Source organism: Motacilla alba, chromosome 3, assembly GCF_015832195.1.
Source record: "Motacilla alba alba isolate MOTALB_02 chromosome 3, Motacilla_alba_V1.0_pri, whole genome shotgun sequence".
In the NCBI taxonomy this organism is placed as follows: Eukaryota; Metazoa; Chordata; class Aves; order Passeriformes; family Motacillidae; genus Motacilla; species Motacilla alba.
Genome location: NC_052018.1, coordinates 84,414,320 through 84,437,918, shown reverse-complemented (window position 1 = coordinate 84,437,918; position 23,599 = coordinate 84,414,320). Strand labels below are relative to the sequence as shown.

General features: G+C 41.0%; 1 protein-coding gene across 4 annotated transcripts in view; it reads right to left on the bottom strand.

Annotated features, from left to right (window-relative positions):
* The window catches only part of DAAM2 (dishevelled associated activator of morphogenesis 2), a 199,500-nt gene that overhangs the window by 128,398 nt on the left and 47,503 nt on the right, over positions 1-23,599 (bottom strand). The window contains exon 2 of one of the 4 annotated variants that reach the window (XM_038132378.1): positions 3,178-3,265. The exons of the other annotated variants lie outside the window; for them this stretch is intronic. The gene's annotated coding sequence lies outside the window, so the exon portion shown is untranslated. The remainder of the gene's footprint in view (positions 1-3,177; positions 3,266-23,599) is intronic. 4 annotated transcript variants of the gene reach the window in all.

Below are 23,599 nucleotides of genomic sequence, written 5' to 3'. Positions count from 1 at the left end.
TGGAGCGCAAGCTGAAGCTTTTATTCAAAATAAGAAATCATAGACTGAAGATTCAATAGACCATGATGACATCAGTTAAGCAGACACACACACTGTCAGCCAGAACCAGCACATCACTTCAGCTTCAATGCAGAACACAACTATTTTCCTCTACAGGAAGATGCATTCCTGTACCTTTTACAGGTCTTATGGTATGAAATGCCTTTAAAGTCATTGTATGACACCGACTCTAATCAGTAATGTCTGTCAGATCTGTCTAATAAGACCAGGTCCCAAGGACGAAACATCCATACCCCAGAGCAACATTGTTTATCAGTACAGAAGGCAAGGATTGAGTGATCTGTAGAACAAGGTGTCCCACTCTATCCTCCATTCCATAAGATCAAGAATACTAGTAAAGCACATTAGCATTTTAGATTAGTACTAAAGCTTGATCTAGGAACTTTAAATCTCTCCACTATTTCTACTGGAAAGAGTAGGCTTTAGTTACAAAGGAAGTCAACCCAGAGTTTCCCAGTAACGCTACTGCCATGCTCAGAAGAATGAACACACAAAACCCCATTACTAAGAGCATCCCTGTCTTGTTTGAGTCATTGTAATTTTTCCATTCTGTCATTGCCCAATTATTTCCAGACATGATGTAACTATTTTGCCAAGGGATTTGGGAGTCAAAATGTTGCCGTTGTTGTCATCGTTATCCTGGGTGCTTGAATTTTCCAGACAAAATAAGCAGCTGAGGGCATTAGAGTGCCTCTACTGAGAGAGAAATACTCTGTAAGAACTGCCAGGGTGCTCCAAGAAAAACAAACAAATGGTAAAGGTCCAATTACATCCCCCCCGAACTCCTTATTTCCATGTGAAATGCTGTTTTTTTATTCAGACAATTAGCAGAATAAAATTTCATTTGTTGTCTGATGCCATCATAGCATCATAAAATTGATTTCCATTTTAACACTCTGATCAGGGCCACTATGGGACTTTAAAACTCAGTTTCAGTGGAAATATGCCTTGATTATAACCACTGGACACTAACCACAAAAGGAGGTGTACAAGTGCTGTCTTCACTATTGACAGGTAAATCAATTATCTGCAGTGGTAAAATTTTTCTAAATGTCATACACTGGAAAAGGCAATTCAGCCTTTATAGCAAATGGGTATAACTGGGGAAAAACTCAACAGAGAGACCATTTGGACTTTTACCTGGCTTTTGTGGATGGCACTGAATTTCTCCAAAACTGGTGTTCATCAATGTCACCTGGGAAAGCCAGGTTCCAGGCTGCAGAGCTGCCACTTTCCTGCTCGGTGCCCCAGCTAAAGCACAGTGTGCTTCTACGTGTCTCTGCAAAGCTGTACGTAATAAAAATGGTGGCTCTCAGTTCCGTTCCACAGACTGAAAAGCCACTGGTGTGGACAATGGTTAAAAACCTTCTTTAGTGATTCCCTAATGGAAGAAACAGGCATTAGATGCATTCACAAAGGGAATGGGTCTCTGGGTTTTTATGCTCACTCCATCTTGGAGACAGCTCCCATAGGTCAAGGCACAGACAGGGTGCAAATGTCATTGATTCTATATACCTACTTTTTAAACTACTCAGACTGCAGAGTTGTCAATTTGGCACCAAAAATAAATTCCCTGTAGAAAATCAAGTTAAGAAAAGGTCATATACAGCATTTTATTCCAGCATTTTTATTTTTCTTTAACATTCTGACCAGGGATACTCTGGGTTCAATGCCCTGAAACCTCAACATTACGCAAGTAAGTTTGAACTCCAAGCCAGAAGCTTGGTGAAACTGCTGAACTTTTAACCTAACGTGTCTTCAAGAAGAATGGATATTTGGAAAGAGCTTTGCTCAAAGATTTTGGGTTGTTTCTGTGTGTGTTTTTAAGTGACATCCAGATAAAATATATTTTCTGGCTGCTTCAATATTTTCAGGAGGAGACTTTACACCAACACTGAAGGGTGGTTTCAGAGGCGTGACGTACTGCTTTAGGTTTTGGGGCTGTCAAGTGTTTCACTGCAGTAAAGTGAACAAGGCTTCCTCTATATTTCAGTCAAAATCAACAGAACTGATGCTCTGAGTGACACAGGCAGTGATCAGTTATGAGGGCCTGAGAAGAAAACACCACCTAAAACCAGCCACCTTCCTTGCATGGTCAGTGGGTGCTCTGGCCAAGCGCATTATGTGGAAAATAATGCAGTAAAAAGAGGGACAGGGAGACCTCCCTAAAAAGGCATAAATGTGAGGTTCTTATCTACAAAGCAGGGCCTATCCATGTCGTCTAGAGCATTGGAAACACAGGAGTGTGGTGCCTGTGCCAGCTGTCAATCCTCCCTCCTTCCATCCTTGAACTGCCAATAGCTAGCTCTAGTCTCCCAGATTCCCATGGCAAGAGGTCATGTCCACATCAAGGCCCTTTAAGGCTCATGATTAAGAAACATTTAAGTTCTGAAGTATATCTACGGAAGCCTTCCTGGAACTGGAACTGACCTCTAACACACTGACCTTTCACAAGGATAAGTAATTTTTAAATGCATGCTCGGATACCCAAAGAAAACTGCCAAGAAACTGCAGCAAAAGTTTGGGTAGTCATCTCCAGACTTCTAAGTGTCTACAGCAAGTCAACAGCCTGCCTGAAAATACAGCAAGTTCTTTCAGCTTCTGAACCCAACCTACTTGTAGCTTGTTGAGAAAGCTTGAAGCACACTCCATAGAAAACTAGATTGCAGTATAAAATTCCCTCAACTCCCCCACCACAGCTGCACACAACTGGGAAAAAACCTCTAAAAATTCAACAAAATGACCAACCTGCTTCTAAACCACTACTTGATTCGGATTCATAGTGTTCAGACATGATTCATAAAGAAGGATTATTGTATACAAATAGAAGAGAAACCTACCCTCCATTAGGGAAAGGAACATGTTTATCCCCTGAAGGCTGCAAACATTATGTCCAGTGATGTCTTATGTCTTTGCAGAACATGTAACAACATCACTGCTTGTTGTCTCTAGTTTTGTATAGCACTGACTTATTTGATAGCTTGTACAGAGTTTTATCCAAATCATCACTTGCTGCAGTTTGTTTTGTTCACCCTTTGGAAAGGGTGTATTTAAAACTTACTTAAATCAATAATTTTTGTTTATTTTATATCTTAAATTTATGGATGAAATACATACAAATAAACACAGCAAGCAGTCGTACATGGTCTTGTACAAGTTGAGGTCCTGGCTCTGCTGCCCTGGTCATATGCAAGAACATGTCCCACTGCAAGAAAGGTGGAAACTGCTGTTATTCCCATTTTCTACTAACTGAAGAAGAACCACAGCCAACCAGTACCAAAATCTTTCCAGTAAGATTTTGGTACTGATTGGTACTGGCAAGATTTGGTACTGGTAAGATTTTTAAGAAGCAGCAGCATTTGCCCCTTTTCCTGCCCAGAAACAATTCCCAGAAAGGAAGCAATCACAATTTTCATAAAACCTTTGCCAGCAGAGGGAACTGCAAAATCTCAGAAGCTCTGAAAAATCAAGACCAACTAGGTATTTGGTCTGGGTGGCAAACTCAAGAAGAAAAACTTCATACATATATAACCCAATGATTTGCACAGGAGGTGACAGCCTATCACTAAATTTTAACTATTGGCTGTTGTACCAGTAAATTTGAGATGAAAATGGCATTAATACCATGGAATCCTAATGTTTTACTTCCTCCCCTTCTCCCAGTTATTCATGTTGCAAGCAAAGGGTCTATCATACTACAGTAGTGAATGCTTGAAAGAGATAAAATTGTACGGAGAAGTGTATCCATCTCCAAACCCCTGAAAAGATAAACTAGCAGATGTATAAAGCAAACACTGGGTCCATATCAACGAGATACTCTTCTGGGTGAACTCTTCCCTAGTGCTTGTTCTGCCCATACCCTAACAACAGTCAAACACAGCCTGTAAGAAGCATGGCTACTGCCCAGGAAATGTTTTCACTGTTGGGTTTACAGTGTAATCAGCTATTAATCATAAAAAGCTCCACTGGGATAACCCCAGAATTAAACAAATTAAGAAATGCATGTCTAGAGAGGAGAGTTGGTGTGGGAAGTAATTTTAAGGAACGTTGTTTTGTTTGCAAGAAAAAAAACAGTTCTTTAGACAGGAGCAAGTCCACAAGGTCTTACACTATCCTGTTCATGCTGAGATCTCAAAACACAGGCAAAAATTTTCTACATTTTTAGGAGGTCATGCATGATAAGGAAACAATTCATCTCCTACAGGGCCTACTAACAGCAGCATTAACTCTTCTTAATTCCCACAGCACATTTCATATCCATATCAATATTGTGGGACACGTTTTCTGTATCTACCAGAATAGTCCTACAGTTAAGAGTTCACCTCAGCTTAAATTGCAACATTGTGATGACATGGTGAACACTTCACAATAATCAGATCCCAGCATGCAACCACCACCAAGTCATCCATTTCTCTGAAAGGTGTTCATAGTAGAAGTGCCCTTGAAAGGAGCGATTTTCACAGCACCTCAGAAACCACTGTGTGAAAGAGGATGTCCAAACGAAAACAAAACAAGATCCCAAACCCCCACTTTAATGCTGTGACTGAATTCACCTAGAGAATGAGTCCTGTCTTGTTCATTTGATAGAGAGAAACCAATACTTAGAGTATCTTGGAAATGAGCTCTGCCTGCGCCTTCTAACCAACCACTCCGGACCAAAGAAAGCAGCTCTCTAGGTTGGAGGGAGTGCCTCTGAGGACCAAAATTTGAGCTTGAGTTACTAAATAACTGAAGAGAGGGGAAACCACTTATCACAAGAAATAGAGCAAAAGGCAAGAGGAAAGATCGGCTTTCTAGCTGGAAGGATGCTGTGCTCTGTGGGTGTACTATAGCAAGTCGCATGCTGTGGAAGGACCTTGGTGTGGAGGTAATGCCAGCAGATCAACAAGCCAATAGTCCAGTCAAGAAAATAAATTCATGCCTTTGTACTCAGCTCTTGAAATATTTAGGCTGAGGTTACTCCAGAGGAAATCTCTTTTTAATCAGATACTAAGGGGTTTATACTGTGTAAAGCAAAGTATTTCAGACATTTTTTTGCTAAGGAATCCCTCAAAAATCATATTTATGTAAGCAGCAGAAAAAGACAGAAAAGTGTAAAAGAAAAAAGAAAAAACGAAGAAAGAGAAGCATTTTATTCTTCTCTTAAATGGTCTTTGGAAGGCATGCTCAAAAATCTGTTCATCTTATCAAGGCAGTAATTGCAGGGTAAACATACTATTCAAATTAAGCTACAGAGACATTAGAAGAGCCTTTCATTCCCCAGATGAGTGAACAACATACACTCCCTATATCATTTCCTCTTCATGGGTGTAACAGACTCCCATTAATTCTGATGGAAACACATAACCTCACAGAACAAGAGATCAACTCTTCCAAGCAGACCTCAGACTCAAGTTAATTTCTGGTGAAATGGCCCTTATTGAAATTGTGCCAGACGGGCACCTGAGATTTATTTTTTTTTTAGCCTCCCAAAATATTTTATTTCCTCCAAAGCCCTTTTGAGCTGAATTTAGCAAAGTCAATCCAAAGCATCCAGAGCATCTAAATCATCATTTCCTGACTCCTGGGGCATGTATTCCAAGTCATATACAAACTTCAGTAGGGGCCAGTTTTCAACTGCAGTCCTAACTCTGAAAGGCTCCTGACTACAGATTCAGAAAAGCAATTTATTCTATATGTAAGTAGTAGTTATATGTTTCATGTGTACTTCCATGTTTTCCCCTAAACTTTCCATATCCAGGAGTACTTTTCCATGCTCTGTGTAACAGTTCAACCAGTTTGCCTCAAATTAGAACGAGATTGAGGGCAGAGTTGTCACTGCTTTCAATACTACTGAGCAGAAGCTGCTCCAGAGCTGTTCACAAAGATTTTCTCACTCTTGGCTCTGAGCAGAGCTCCTGCACCTGTACCAGCCAGTGCCAGAGTGCACAGCTGAGCATCATGGACTGCTCTGCAACAACCTTCAGCTCCCTTCATTCTGCACTCCCATCACAGACCTAGATGTGGGTTTCCAGTGTTATCAAAGAGCAAGAGTAGGTAAGCAGCACTGGCTCTGGAGGGGATAACTAACACAAACAGGAGAAGGCAGAATTTCCCCCACCCCCATGATAGAAAGAGTTGTTGGAATATGTCACTGTTTTGCATGCCTCTTAACTGGCTTCAAATAAACATTTTATATTATTTTCTTCCTTCTATTTGTAGGTTGCCTTCACTAGCTATAGTTTTTGGTTCTCAACTGCCTGTCACTTCTGACACAACCCAATGGAAATAAGACAATGACAGCACACTAACATTCAGGAGCTGCTCAACAGCCATATCAGATGTTTAGCATGAGCCATCCACAAACATTAAGCAGGCATTCTTATCCCAAGGTACTGTCAGACTATTGGTGAATAGTAAAACAATGTACTCCTATTTGGCTGGTCAGCTGAGGTCTCACAAGTAACTCATGAATAACCATTTCAAAAATTGATAGCACTTTTGAATAGTAGAACATACACTTCAACTATAGAAATATGAGTCAAAATTCTAAGCTTCTTTCACTCTTTTGGTAACGTATCACTAGCTTTCAGTACAAAGCAATTCTCCACAGTAAATGTGTCCAGGCTTTCAAAACCAAACACACATCACCCCCAATGCAGTTCTAAAAGAGTATAAAATACAGAACTTCCATGGAAGTCTACCTTTGCTATCTGAAAATAATCAATCAGCCTCAGTCCAGACTCCTGCCTGCTCTGTCAAACTTCACTGACTGCCATTGTAGCAAAATATTCCACTTTAGTTCAGATTCTCTGTTCCCTCTAGGTAAAGCAAAAGGGCTTGCATTCCAGCTTGAAAATATTCAGAGAGAATAAATTCCCTTCTTCTAGTTTCATTAAAACATTGAGAGCACAGGTTATTGCAACACTTGTTTCCTATCTTCTTCCAGCCAAGCACTTGAGTAAGGAGATTTAAAGATAGAGGGCTTAAAATAAGGTTTTATTACAGTCCATATATATATATATATATTTATTTATTTATTTATTTATTTATTTCAATTCCTTGTTCTTGTTCCCACCATCAGGCAGACCCAAAAGCCCACAAAGTTTTGATAAACACACCAAAAGTAGCTCGGGATGTAAGTCTGAAAACATGCACAGCAAGTTTATTTTACGCCAGTTTGTTTTATGGCTCTCGTCCAGCATTTTGGATGCACAACCCCACTAGGGTCACAGTGCTAAAATTTTCCTTAAACAAGTCCATCTCAAAGGTCCAGGCCTCTTTTTCCCTTCCCATACCACCTGCATCTCAATACTCCTTAAAGAAAATAGAATTTATCCCACGCAGAAAAGAATAATGATGTGCATGCACATCCCTCTGTAGTGAATCCTCTCCTGCTCGGCTGTGTTCCACCTTCCTTCTTCAATGCAGTTTCCCAAGTACTCCCAAGTGTGGAGGGGATCTGTACAAGGCCGCTAAGGTGATTAACTGCTTTAGCTCATATGATCCAGAAGTTGGTGGGATTGAAACTTGAGAGTTTTGGAACAAGCTCAGCATTATAGCTGGAGCTTCTCGGAGTCCTCAAAGCCTGAGTTAGATGAGACAAAGGTCAGGGTTCTTTCCAGTATTACATCCCCCACAGAGTCCCATCTCACAAGGCTCCAATGCTTCAATCCATGTTTTTCCATTAACAGGACATTAAAATCCCAAACAACACATTTTATTCTGTCCATGTCTGAAAGGTATCAAAATTTACACATCCACATTCTTTTACCAGATAATGGAGGCCAATTTCTATGAAATACATGGAACAAAAGGGGTTGGGGGAAGGAAAGGGAAGGTTGAAGAGAAGATAAAAAGTAAAACATTGCCTTCAGCCTCACTGAGGGAAATTTATGTGTCTGTCTTTCTTAAGAAACAGTGCTTCTTTCACACACTTATTAAGAGCTTTTCTGTGCAAACAATTTCCAAATTAACAATAAAGATCTGACAAGTTTTCTTTAAGATGGCAGGTTTTCTTTAAGAGGCAAACCAAACAACTCTTGGAGCAGGGTAGGGGCTGGGTGAGCCATGACCCATCTTTGATTCAGAGGCAGATAAACGAGTTCTGTCCAAATGGTAGAGGGGAAAAAAGAAAGAGAGGAAGAGACAAAGTGTGAAATACCCAGTCAAAATATCCCATTTTAGAAAAAAATTAAGTTGCCATCTGCAAGAGGGATTAAAGAGGAAATTTCAAACCAATGTGTGTGTACTACCAAGAGTCCTTTTAAAGGAAGACCCAACTTCCTGGCCCCAGAAGCCAGATGCTGAAAATTTTCACATGGTCAAAAGCCAAGAGACACACACCACACACCTAGTGAAGCTGAGGAAAGGAAAAGCACTAGGAAGTGGTTCTCAGTCTAGATGTAGCAACACATACTCATGACTCCTGCTGTGCCTTTTGATACAAGGCTGGGCCAGGCAGGTAGCCAGTTCCTAAGATGATGCTGCAATACTGATCTCAGCAGCTGAAAGGAGCCTCTCAGGAGAGCCTTATCCAGTCTCCTCACTCAAATAGGGCCAGCTAGGGCAAATTGCTCGGGATCAGAGTTCAGACACCTCCACAGGAAAAAAGTTCCTTGTGTTCAGATGGAGTTCCCAGGGCTTCAATTTATGGTCATTGCATCATACTGTCACTGGGCACCACGGAAAAGAGTGCACCTTTCTGAAGCAAAGAGTCAAATTTCCCAAAAGGCCTCTTATCAGATAAGCCCTCTTACCAACACTTACAGGTCTATGTAATTGTTCAAGGAATTTACTCCCGTGTACCGATCTAGACTACTTGCCGGACAACAGAATATTGCAGAAATTCTCTCTTGTGCCAATGTCTGCTCATGACAGACAGGCACAAACCGCAGAATAAAGAACCATGCATAGAAGAGATGTGTTAGAAATAAAAATACCAGTACATTTTCCCATAGGCAAACTCATTATATGTTCTCACAGCACAAAAATTCACAGACAGGGTACCAGTCAGCCAAGAAAAGACTCCTCATATTTGTAGAAGGTCTTCACAAATTGTGACTGCACTGCCCCAACCTTCCTCAAAACAAAATATTAATGACAGCACAATTTTGTCATTAACATTAGAAGCTGTGAATCCCTAAACAATTTATTACCAGTAGAAGCAACCTTAAAGAAAAGCCCTTGACTGGTAACACTTACCAAACTACTGTTTCTCAGTTCTAGTCCTATCCACAACATAGACCCTGTCCCTGCATTAACACAAGTGGTGACAGTGACAGAGTGGAATGGTACATCTACTGGCTCCCATACCAGCTAAGGTAATAGCCGTTGCTGTTGCACTGGCTTGCTCCAAGACTTTCCCTGCACATTCTAGTCTACAATCTTATTACTCTCCTGCTTGAGAATAAGTCTTTGTAACTGGTGATGATCCAAACAAAACAAAAAAAAACCACAACAAAAAAAATCAAATCTAAACAAAAATGTTCTGTTTGATTTGAATTCTCCAGAAGTTTAGGCCTTTATAAAATTTTTCCCTTTGCACGTCTCAGCTGCTTCCAATGAAGTCAGTGGATGTTTGACCACTGATTTCTGTGGGAATGACACGGGATTTCAGCCACAGCAGGACTGCTAACCACTACCACCTATTATTTGCCCTTCAGAAGCTTTCCAGGGCAAAAGCCTAGAAAGTAGTTGAATTCAATTTTTGCAAGCAAAGCCCCAGAAAACCCCTTTCTCAGAGGTCAAGCCCTGTTCCCTGAGGCCTTGGTGCAAGCTGTCTTGGGAGGACTTTTCCTGAGCCTGTTGTGTGGAAGATAAGGAATTTGAATGATTTCCTGTTCTGCAGCATATAGCTCCCCAAACATCTGACAGTTTATGTCCCAGGGACTGTCTCCACAGAAACGTGGCTAGAGAGGCCACGATGCTGAGAGTTATCCAGTCTTTACCAGCTCATCTTCAGTCTTTCACACTCCCCATCCTGTACTACTTTCTAACTATATTCTCTTGCCTGTAGCCCTCCCAAACCATACGAGGTACTGCACACCTCTTCCCAGCCAAATCTGAAGGAAAGGTTAACTCCCACATTAATGCACCAATGCTACAGATAAAGCTCCTCTCCTGAAATTAAGCACACTCTCCTGTTCACCAAAATATCATGTACCAAGTGGGAGTACACTTGGCCCTGACTTGCTGTCCTCCTGCACTGCACACATTGTCTATCAAATAAGCCTACGGTCCTTGCGTCAGGTCTTTTTCACACTGTTTCAAAATCAGAAGGGCTTTCCCTCTAAACAGCTTGATTTTTATCGCAGAAGACTGAAAAAAAAAAAAAAAAAAAAAAAAAACAGAGGAAAACCAGAAGCAACCCTCACATTTCAGGTTGTCCTAAACTAGAACTGCATGCCAGCCCTACACCAGAAAAACAACACAGACAGCCCCAAGGACCATGAGCCAGGTGCTCTCTCTCTTCAGGACACTCACCTGCTAGACTATACCCAGGAGATGCTGTGAGTGAGATTACTTCCAGCAAAATTGCCCGGCATCTGTTGGGGCCAGTCCTATTGCATGCGGCAGCTGAGCTTATACAGCCATGTCCAAGTTTCATGGAGTTACTCTTAGTGGACTAAGAAGAATTTAGTATAACAGTTCTAAAGGCTGACTTGCAGTGATGCCTGCAAAGAGCTAGCCTGACCTCTTAAAGACCTATGTGGCCCTTCAAGGCATTCATTCAAAATGGGGATTAATTGAAGAGAACATCTCAATTAGTTGATACTTTTTCCGTTCAACTGTATGCCATAAAAGGAACATTTTACTATTTAGAGGACATGCAGGAAATCCCTTCTCTAAATGCACTTATCAGTCTGCTCTGTAGACTAGCACTCTTCAGCACTGTTGCTTGCAAAAAGAGAATTATACATACAATCTGCAAACTTCACTTGCTATGTGTGCACAAGACATATTGAGTATCTATAATTAGAATTTAAAGAGACTTTGGCTCTTGCCTCAAGAACAAATTTTCACAAAACTAACCAGCTTCCACTTCAATGAAAAACAGGAAGCAAAAATGCAAAATAGTGCAGCTTATTGAACAGACCTGGTTAAAAAGAAAAATAACTGTCTTGAAAGAAAAAAAAGTTATTTTGAAAGAAAGTGATATTTTGAAAGCTATTCTGGTATTGGGGATGCCTTTTAAGGTTTTGGGTTTTTTTAAGGAAAGGAACAACAAAAACATTTACCCTTTCACCAATATTCTCCCCTTCTACTAAAAAAAATTAATACAATAAAGAAAAGCATTTAGAAAAACTATTACCATTGATTGCACAGCATTCAACAGCATAAAAAAGAGAAAGAAATAGTTACAAATAAATACATGTTTCTGGCATGATTTATCACACATTTTGAAATATCCAGCTCTCATAAGAATGTGGAAACATTTGGGAAAATCTGTGTTTTCTTCAAAATTTGGCAATTCTGAGTACAGACCTTTTCAATGAGAAAATCTCAATGGAAAAAACTGTGTGAGACATACTGAGCCCTTTCGAAAGTCTGACCACCAGCGTCAGTAAGGGAGATGAACAGTTACTAAGACCTAGTCTGTCTTTTGAGAACAGTCCCTCAAACAGTCAAGTCCTCTCCAACACTTCTAGGCTACCTCCAGCTGCAGTCCTTCAGTCAATAGCAATAACTGAGCTGCTAGTTTGGTCAAGGACATGGAAGTTCTCCTTTACCCCTGAGCTCTGTCCTCCACTCTCAACAGGTAGCACAGCACACAGTAGGAGACAGAATAAACAAAACCCACTGGGCTCATTCCCTTGTACCATAAAATACAGGTGAGAAATTAAAAGCAAATCTGCCTCTCTGACATAACATAGGGAGCAACTCAGTAGCTAAGAATCCTTTTTTTTGCTGAGCAGTTTTGTATGCTACAGTGCTTGGGGAGAAAAACTAAAACAACGTAAATACAACTACAAATTAATGGTCTATATCAATGATTGCCAAAAGGATATAGCAGAGCAGGAACTTCCAGTTGTGTCCACAACATGATGTGCTGCTTTTTAGATCTGCTCAGACTTCATCACTTTTCAAATCCCATTTCAAGAAAACAAACGAAATAAAAAAAGGAAACATACCACAATTCTAAGACATGCATGGAAAGTCCTGCAGGTTGGTAGCAAGCTAAGTGATAACCATGCAGTGCTAAAGAGATAAAGAGATAAAGGCCAAACAGGAAGATACTTCTGTATGTTAGCTGGGCAATAAGTGAATACAGGCTGGAATCATGAAGGATGTGAAAGGTGACAGTGTAAAACCCTGGCCTCAGGTTTATTTGGCTTCCACTGGCCTCAGTGAGACTTACATTCACCAATCTGATGAAAAAATTTTACGAACTCTAAAGCTGGAAGGGTTGTACCAATCAGCTAGTCTAACCTCATACATAGCACAAGTCACAATGTTGCTATAAATTAATTCCTGCCTGACGTGCAATACAACTTTTCAATAGGCATCTCATTTGATTTAAAGATTTCCAGCAGTAGAAAATCTACCACAAGTCTCAATAAACTGCCTCTCACTTTAGAAATTGTTTCATCTGCCAAGTTTCAATTCCCAGAGTCTGGGCTCTGACTTAGTTTTTCTAGATTGAAAATGCTATCACCAAATGTTCTCCCTATAGCTTATTATAAATAGTGATCAACAAGTCATCTTTTAAGCACCTCTATAAATAACTACAGGATAAGCTTTTGAGTCTCATCCATCAATACATGGGATTAATCAATGTTAAATTCCTTAATGTTCCATTTATGACCTCTGCAGCAGTCTGTCACATATACAATGGTCACTTGAAATACAGTTCATTCTTGGATCAAAGGAGTCAAGTCAGTCAAGTTTAAAACAGAAGTTATTTCTAATGGCAAACTGGCAGGATACAAGGATCTCACAATACAGGTATGAAGAAAATGATGGTCTGCTTAAGATCATTCAGCAAGTACGTGGCAGAGCCCAGAGTAATACCAGTTAATTCAGATTTTAAATCTTCATCCTTGCTCACAATGCCATCTTTCTGCACAGCACAAGACAGAAACTATTCTAAAAACAAAACACAAAAAAAACCACATCCTGGAATCTCTCCAGATTTGGAGCGAGGCTTCTGAGCTATTTGCATGCAACTGAAAGCAATATAGAAAAAAATCTTGGTATCTGCATAATAATATCCTTCCTGATTACTTTGAGGCACAGAAAACATACCAAGTAAATGAAACTCATAGGCCTGTACCCACAGTAGGCCCACTCACAGATTCTTGTTCTCTTGCATCTGCAGAGATGCTTGGCAAGACCAGCTCCAGCAGCCTACTGGGGCTTTACTATCAATTTGATTTCTAGGAACTACGTAGTCAACAAAAAAAAAGGCCGTCTCACAAATTCCAGTTTGCTAATGTAAACATCATAAAAAAACCACAACAACTTTAAAAAGAAAATATTTGAAAGTCAGTTTCCCTTCTTTACTAGCTGCCAAGAGCAGAGTTCAGGGCGTCCTGCTTCTTGAGTTGATGAAACCATTAACACCTACAGCAGCGTCAGGAATGTTAGTCTGCCCTCAGGACTTGGTAAGTAATAAGAAACTGGTGTCAGTTTCACATTTAAAAACCAGTTCCAAGTAATAAACTTCCAATTTCTGATCCGGATGGAAGCCCAGCCCAAGCAGCATAGCAGAGGCTCAAAGCACTTCACTGAAAAGGTATCAACACTGGCAACCGTGCCAGTAAGATGCTTGTGAAAACAGTTGGAAGATATCTAACACAAAAATATGCCTCAAAGCGAAATGCATCCAGCAGTGTGTGTGGAGAGTCATTGCAAAAAAACCCAGTGAACAACACTGGCAACACAGAAAACTTGAGTCTCCCTTTAGTCCGTTCTTTTGTTGCTACAGACGCCAGACCAAGACTTAGGGAGACCCTGTGTGGCAACATCAGGCAGACAGTCTGGAAGCTAGAGAGCCAGCGTGAATTACAGGGTCTGTATGCATTTAGCAGCTTCAATAAAGAACCCCCTTTATACTCATTACAACACAGTTCTGTCTTCACTGCTACAAGGGGTGCTATAGAGGAGGCATTAGCAGCTGGTCCTCGCAAGAGTCACAGTCTTCTAACATGAAGAAGGTGAGGCGCAACTGTCTTTCCAGCAACGTGAGTCTCAAGCGCCTCGCAGCACATGGTGATAGCTTTGTCATGGCTCATCTCACTCTTCCCCAAACACAGCTCAGCAGGCACCATCCAACACAAGTTTTACATGCCCATTTCCATTTCATGGAGGAGGAAGCCACAACTGGAGTTCAATATCCATTCATTTATTTTGTTCTGCCTAAGAGAAGCACAGTCAACTTTATCGTGCACTAAACCACTTAAACCAACACTTCCCTGACTGTACCACCTCCTATCCATGCCCTCTGGGCTCTAGGGCTGGAGCAAGAGATGTAACTCGGCCACCACTCTTCTACTTTCCTGTTCCTCAGGTGAATTCACTATCGCGTTATAAGGTGCAGAGGAAAATAAATCCCACAATGATAACCGCCATTTATTCTGTATCTATTTCAAGCTGAAAGCAAACTATCTTTCACCCCATTAGTATGGGATGCAAAGAGCATCCTAACATGCCAAATGTCCTGCAAGTTTCTGCATATTTTGATGCACTTCTTTTGACACGACTGCTGTGTTTTGTTCCTCCTCACAAACATACGTCAGATACCCTTCCTGAAAACACCTCCTCTGACGTGTGGTCCTGTGCACTGCTAGTGCCATATGCCAATCCTCCTTTAAAATTTACTTCCTTGTGTCCTACCAATAGCCTAATAGTCCAGGATTCTCAGTCATTTCCAGTCCCTTGAATTAGCATCCAACGATGTCCTGTTTACATTTCAGGGCTGTGGCAGAAATAAACACCATAATGTCAGGACATTCCATCAGCAGGATTCCAGCACAACCATGCTGGGCTGTGACCAAGATGCTGAACCATGTATGGTCTGACTTTTTACTTTATCTTATTTCCTCTTCCTTATAATTCTATTACCTACCAGAGAATGCCTTCTACTGAGACAGTCCCTGCAAGCAGTGAGCACACTGGAAAGGGTCTTTACAATTGTTAAGTTACTAAACAAGGAATTAATCAGTAAGGAAACAAACACAACAAGCAGGGAAGGGGTACTGGATCACAGAAAAGGATTTTATGTTTTGTCAAACAGAAGTTCAAAGTAACATAATCATCCCTTTATCCGACAGATGAAACTGAGACGTGGACAAGACAAAGCCATTTCCTGGTCAGATGGCTCCAAGGACTAAATTCTGCTGTCAACTATGGTATCTATAAAACCAAAGATGAGTCAGAACTAATTAATTTCAATTATTCTTAATTATATTTCACCTACTTAAGTAGCAATACTTGAATAATCAGAGGAGACATCACAAATGCATCTGCTATTAAACCTCAGCCAAGAGACACTTATTTCTAAGTAGGATATAAAATTTCCAGACTAGAAAACAGCCTGTTAGCAAAAAGACTGTCCTGTGGTATGACTAAAAACTCTCTACTTCTCACCCCAGCGATGTGCAAACAAATGCTGTCTTCTCCATTCCAATTAGAATATCAAATGTAAATATTATGAAGAAGAATCTCTCAAGACACACAAATTGGATGTCTACCAAGGACAGGCTGAATGCTTTGAAAGCAACATTTTCAATGATGCACCGGATCTCTCAGAATTGGAGAAAACAAAGAAGGGAAAGATATACCAAGCTTGCTGACTCTTTTTGTCCCAGTGTAAAAAAACTCTACTGAATATTTCAGTGAAGAGTCAGTGCAGTCTAGACTTCAAGTGTTGCCATTTTATGCAGAGTAGAGTTACTGTTTAGGTACTGATTCTTGGGGGAATATAACTGGAAACTAGAAGACTGTGCTTTTGGAATGAATGCTTGCTCTTTGGGATTGAATTAGCACTGAAATGGCTCCCTAGCACTTTTATAAGATTTCTCATCTTCAAGTCACAACCCAGGCCAGAGCTGTCTCTAAGACAGTTTTGTACAATGCTTTAGTCCCACAGACATCTCATTTACTAAGACTGATCGCCCTGAAGACTATTTGGAAACTCCAGAAAGCGTGCTAAGAACTTCAATCTACTCCCTAAATAAAGCAATGTATATAAGACCCGTGTTCTGGGCTTGCAATGGTCTCCTTCCACACTTCTAGGTATCAATTAGCAGCCACCATTGACCAAGTGGACCAGACCCAACAGATGCCTTAGTATGACAACGACAGCTTTGAGAATCTGTCTCAGGTCCCACTGCTGCTCCAAAGATTTTCTGTTCTATAAAACTTGTTCCAGGAGAATTGTGTGGAAGCTAAGCCTCACCACATTTAGACCATGATGCAAGACTCACCTCTTTGTCCAAAGCACAGTGTGAACTGCAGTCTCAGAACCTCCTGGCACTTTTCCACGAGCTGTATTTTTCTTTCTCCCTGTCCCTGAAGCTTACAAGCACATTGTTGGAGGCAGGTAGGGAGTTCTGGTACTTTTGCTCCCCCTATTTGGGAAGCTGTTGATTTAAACCATGTGCACACAGTGAAGTCTCGACAAGGACATTATAAATGCATGTAATGATGTGACGGCTGCTGGCGATCAATGGTAAAAAAGAGAGGGAGGAGGGGTTTACTGGGTCTTGGGCCAGCTCCTAATGGACAAGCTTCCACATCACAAAACCAAGCACTGCAGCTGCCAGAAATCACATCAATCAGCCCTCTCCCCAGAACAGCCAGGCAACAAATGGACAGGCACTGAGCAAGCTGCTCTCTCCTAACGAGGTTTCAGAGGGCTCTGGAGTGCACTGGCAAGAGAGGCTGTGAGCAAATTTGATGTATATTGCCCACACTTTGCCTGCCACTTTAGCATCTTTAATAAATACTATACTAACTTTAAAAATAATCAGTGGGCCCAAGTTAAAAATAAATTGCAAGTTGGCCTCCATGAGAAAGCAACTGAGCCAATACCATTTATAGTAATTTGACGTGTCACTGAATAGCATCATTTTTATAAATACACTGAAAGCCGGACATGAAATAACTGGTTAACAGCTCCCTAATCACAAGGGCTTCCTCTGCTACACATTTTTCCTATTTATCCGATGGCTTCTGTTTTATATCTAGTTTGCTAATGGAAAGAGGGGCGGAGGGGGGGTGGGGGGAAATTGGCCTTAAACTGATCCAGCAGATGCACAGAGCTGGGGCCTCAAACACTGGCTTCTTTTCTGCAGCCACCAAAGGGCGGTGGGGGAGAGACATTTCAGCAAAATTCTTTCTCTACAGTAACTACCACAGAAACACATTTTCCTCTGTTTGTAGCCACTCAAAATAACTGCAGCTCAAATGCCAGAAGAATATTTTGTGCTCCCTGCATTTACAAGAGAAAGAAATGGGAAAATACTGAACAAAGTTCCTAGTATGGTGGTCTCAAAACAGCAGTAAAAGGCTTCCAAAAAAGTACACTCTCATAAAGAAAGCAAAACAATCTAGCCCAAAAATATTTGTTATTTAATGATCCTAAAGTGTTTTACAACCATGCATAGGAAATACATCATTTTATAAGACTGTTCATCTTCTAGTCTGTGCAAACCATTCAGAGTTTTAGAACAATTCTCTACCAAATTTTTTTACAAGTGCCAAGAATGCCTTTGCAAGCATGACTGTGTGCAGCACAAGCAGCTATCATCATTTATGAATGTTTTAAAATAATTAAACACAGTTTTCTCAGGTATGGTTATTTCTGTCTGCACTGCTTCAAGTTAGGATGCACACTGAAGCCTGTGTACTTGCACACTGAACACCCTGTCTTTGTTACTAAATGGGTGCGAGGACACCTCATACTGGACTAAGACCATAAGGCCAGGAAAAAGGTGAGGGATTCACCATCTACTTAAAACTGCACCTACCTTTGCTCTGTCCACTTTAATATTAAGGTGCTTGATAATAAATTTAATCTAAAAAGGTGGATGAGGGGGACACTACACATACATACAGAATGTGATCGCAAAAGTTGTCTAAAACTCAAGTCAGTAGCAGAGGGAAGAAGCAAACACCTGCCTTGGCTTCTTTACCCATGAGGCCCTTAGCTCCAGTGAAAAAAAGTTTCACTGCATCCCCTGGTTTTGTATTGCAGTATTAGCCCCAGAAGCAGGCATGAAAATCTCCTAATCAAACTAAGTCTCTTGATATCAAAACCATGCTTATGTTACTTGCATGTCCTTGTAGTCCTCCCTCAGCATCTAAAGGGACAGTTTTCTCTGTTGTAATGACTCATTTCCTAATAATCTGTCAATAGTCTGCCTAGCCTGAGCAGAAGGAAAGAGAGTGATGACAAACATGGGAAGGCTAGTGGTACTGAAATAATCTTCTCTACTCAGACCAGTGTGGGCAGGTTCTGGTCCCTAACCTATATTTGCTTAGGGTAGCCTGTGCTTAACGCACCTTCAGGTCTGGGTGAAAGGCATTTCTCTTCATGAATGGCTGCATTTGAGAAAAACTTAAAAATGTATCAGTAGAACTTAGTGCTGAAGATTTTAGTGCTGAACGAAGTGTATCCACATGGTAAGTTTGATCCTGACTTTATGAAGCAGGCTATTTATGGCTAAGTTTTATAATTCCCCCATAACGTGTCCTGACACAATGGGAAACAACAGAACTAGCTACAGCTTTAGGAATGACTGTCTGCAAGGCATCACCTTTGCCACCAGTACAGTAGACAAAGGAGAAAGAAAAGCAAGAAGCAACTTTCAGTGTAACCATGGACACATGTGAGCCAAGGATACCATAAGATCTGTACCTTCCCATTGGGTCCCCTTTCATCACTTGCAGTCAGGACATAGTGTTCACAGGAGCAACCCAGCAGGTTTAATTCTATAATAAGCAATGCAGTACTTCCTAGAGTAGTTCCTCTCCTCTTGCTAAAGGCAGAGGGGAAAGATGTTACCTGGAGTCGTTAGCATTGCTAGTCCAAGCACAGATGCAGTGCCTCATGCCAGATAAAGTCAGAGAAGACGGCGGCCCATAGCTAATGCCTTGATGTGCTGAGTGGGATTACAAACCAAGGCCTGCAGTTCGTATGAAAAAGCAGCAAGCAGACTGCCAAGACCCCTCTCTAAATATATTTCAAAGTGGGTTATTGTGAGGAGTGTGAGCATTATGATCTCAGCTGCCAACAAGTACTTCTGTGGGAAGCAGTTTGCAAGCGGGAACGCATTCTCCCAACAATCCAGGCTTTGACCCATATTTGTGCTGCGCAGTTAATCTAAGTGGAATTAGTGCTGATGAAAGGGGCCATATGGACAGCCCTTGAGACAGAAATCTTATTTACCCACAGAAATTTCCATGGCTAGCAGCACTGTAAGATACATCTTACATGCATGTGCCAAAGCCACGTGCACTTCTGTGCAGCTGCCTAAACAAGCACTATCCAACCCCAACTTTCCGTAAGATGGAAGAGAAAAATTTTGTGATTCCTAGGTTCATGCAAAGTAACTAGAAGAGTTATTCTAATGCATTTTTATATAGCACACAGAACCCTTACCAGTGCATGATTAGTGCCATGTTTTTCAGGGTCTGAACAGAGGACATCCAAGAACGCACCTACTGGTAGTCTCAAAAAATTTTCTTCTAATTTCAAAACAAACTCAGTGTGTTAAAACTAAAATGTGTTTTTCCATACTACCATATATTTGCCTCCCTCTCTTCTCAGTCAACAGACCCTTTAGTGGTACCCCAGAACTGCTTAGATTAAAACTTCCAGTTAAGATGTCCTTCAGTTATTATGAGAGTGTAATACAAAGAGAAGCATAAATCCAGCAAACCAAAAGTTGTGACTGGACTCAGATCCTACTTTTCATGGAAAGCAAGGCTTATAATGCAATTCCCTTGTGTCCTCGCAAGACACATGGATTGTGTCTACACAGGCTTTGGAGGACACCATGCATATTCTTCACATGCAAGATAGCAGCATATCACACAGCTGTCAGAGAAGCATCCCTTGTTAACATTCTTCAGCTTGCTTTATGAACTGATATTTTGCAGAGAGGAGCAAACAGAATAAGCTGTCCAAGAACAGTGCTAAATGATGGTATAAGAGTAGAGACACAGGCAAAGATAGGTGTACCAGGGGTCCATGCACTGACTGAGTAAACAAGAATTATTTTTCCTCTCAGTTAGATTACATGTGCTGGAAGAACTATGGCAGTCCAGGACCCTTTAATTTCTTAAAATGCAATGGCAGATGGCATTAGCAAAGCTGCAGTTGGATTCACTGCTGTTCAGCATGTGTTAGCAGAAACAACATCTGGTGCCCTTCCTTATATTTAAGTTTTCAAATGGGAACATGCCTTATTTAATAACTTTCTAGCCACTCTACAAAAGCCATCCCACACACACTCCTCTGGTAGATTCCTCTGCACAAGTGCAAGTTGAAGTACTACAGCAGTTCACTGCCTTTCATATGCTTTCATGCTAACCACTGAAGTTCTGGCTTGACCGCCATTGACAGGAACCCAGACAATTGAAAAGCTCATTCCTGCAGACATCCTAAAACTACCACGCAAGCACAAAGCAAGTACATAATGTCACCTGCAGAACGGGCACAGCTTCTAAGGCAAGCAGAAAATCTCACTGTTTTCCTGTATCCTGTCATCCTTGACCACCATCTTTGCCTTACAGAAAATCATTAGTCTTTCAAAAGAACACGCAGATAAAGCAGAGGCAACATAACATTTTGAGTTATCCCTGTATGGAGATATGCATGTATGTGTATGCCGTTGCCCTGTTGCACATTCCAGAGCCAGATTACTCAGGTTTCATTCATCCCTGGCTTCTAAAGCCAGAGAGAGGGCTGTATGTTTGAGGAGATAGGGTAGGCATCCATTTGTAGCCAGTCTGCTTTCTGCCCTGCCCTGAGAAAAGAGACTGACACTATATTCACTTCCATCTTTCTCCTGAGCTTAGGAGTAAATTGCAATTCAGTAATGAATAAAACACTTTTTTTTTCCCAAGAAACAAAGTTCAAGTGTTTACATTGGAGCTTAACCCTCCCTTCCACCAAAGTGGTGCACTGGAACAGTTACACACTAGGACAGTTTTCCTAGCTAAGGAGTGTTTGGGGAACTCCCAATAATGCATTGTCCAGCCTGAATTCCCACTTGGACAAAGCTCCAAGCACTAGACCTTTTCCCCTCCAAGCAGTAAAACAGCGATAATATCTCATGCATAAAAAACCAACTCCAGTCCTGCTTTTACTTCTTAAGTTAGTACTGTTTCCACAAACTCTGTATCAGATCCTCAGTTTGTTTATACTGAAAGTTCCTTGGAGCAGTGGCAGCTTCTCCTTTAGCTCCTCACTGGAGCTTAGCTACAGAGAATAACAGTCAAATCTGCATTGGCAACATCTTCTATGGCCAGGCATGAGGCCCAGAGAACGCATCAAAAATTCTCTCACCCCAAATACATTCTCCTACGCTTGCTCTGCATTATCAGTTGTACCATATTCACCTCAGAGGGAGGGAGTTTGCCTTTGAATCCATTGATTACTATCACACAGCCATAGCAACACCTTCCCAAAATACTGCTAATACTGGACCACCCAAAACGGTTTCAGGATAATGGCATCAACTATCTCAAACCATACAAAGTATGAGGCACTGAATTCACCGCACTAGATTAGTGCTGCTATTTATTGGTTACAATATCTATACAGACAGGGGTTTGTGCCATAAGGTCATCCATTCCAAGAATCTAAGCACTCAAAAAGATGGCAGAGAAAAACCAGGTACAGAAAAATGGCTGTATTTCTCCCTTCTGCATTAGTCTCCCTTGCTAAAGGGCATTCTCCCTCCCCACATCAGTACTAAAAGCCTCCTGCAAGTACTGCTCTCCTTAGTGTCAGGTTTAAATTTCACATTTTATGGATAAATACACAGGTGACGCTACCCAGCACCTGACAGAAAGATACTCCTGTTAGATGAAGGTCAGAATGGCCCATTATAATAATCAAAAATGACCTCTTGCAGAGCACAAACTGCAGAATCTCACCTAATAACTTCTTATTCACTCTCTCTCTCAAAGAGGTAGAAACTGAGTTGTCACTGCACAGTATAATGTTGTTTTTTTTTCCTGAGTCCCATTTACAACAGGCAGGAGATGTCTCAACGGCCAAAGACATTCATCAATTCATGTTTGTTAACCATTACCGTACTCCTTGACCCTCCCAACCAAGGATCAACAAATGCTTTACTAATATCAATGAATTTAGTCTCACGTCATGGTTAAAGGAGTCCTCTGTCTCCTAACTCCAGGTAAAGAAAGAGAATTAGAAACCATAAAACTACATCTATACCAAGCAGTATTGGAAGAGTCACAAACAGAACCTAAGTGTCCTGTTTTCAAGATCAGCTTGATTTTTGGATCAACAGTTTCCTTTAAAGTAACCAGGTAATGCAGAAAACTAGGGGGTTGTTTTCATTGTTTCATTGTCTTGCATAGGAGAGATTCCAGAAGTGATAATAATCACATCCTGTGACCTCCACTATACTGAACAGCAGCAAAGAAAGTTTGATCCCCAAGAGCTTTTTCATGTCCTTCTCCAATACCCAGTATTTCTCCATCAATGAAAGCAGTGCAGAATTTTGTACATATGGTGGTATGTCAGGACTGCTCAGTTATAGAGAAAGCAGCAATTATTTTAGTGTGGGGCACCACAGACTACAAATGGGAAAGGAGAAACAAATCCAAGAAGACAAGACAGGGTTGGTTTTGGTTCTTTGTGGGTTTTTTCAGGGGCAAAGGACTGGGGGGAAGCAGTGAGCTGAAAGAAAAAAAAAAAGACAAAAAAAAATGTTCCAACAACCCCCCCCCCCCATCAGACTACAACAAAAATCATTGTACTTCAGTGCTTTTAAATGTCTCCTGCCTTTGTGCGAATGTAACACAATATTGAACCTGCAAAATACAAGTTTCACTACAAGAATTCTTTCTGCAGCTTAGCAAATATCCACTGGTCAAACCTGCGCACTGGTAGATTACCCAATTGTACTTGATGAGGTATAGATAGCACTGACTCTCAGATATTGCAGGCAAAACATTTAGGAATACTGCTCAAATGTAATTTTCTTTCCAGTGTAGTATGTATTTGTGACTGAACCAATCAGAAAACATTTACACTACCACAATGCTAAGAAGTTTGGTTTACTTGTAGCAAATAGCTACAAGTTTGCTGCCTCTGGCCAAATTATTTGCTTACTCATAGAAAAACTGACTTTTCTGACTTCAGTAGGATTTTCTTAGCATATCAAAGGTGCCCTTGGTCTCCAAGGGGATGCTAGGTGTAAACAAGCCAAGCATTTGACCCAAATTTGCTTACTTTTTAAGACAGCTACAAGTTACAATTCCCAGCAATTTTTATGATGCCATTATTTTGTTCCCATCAACACCACTTGAACTCAGTGGCTTTCCTTTTGACCTGTTCAGCTGATTCTTCTCA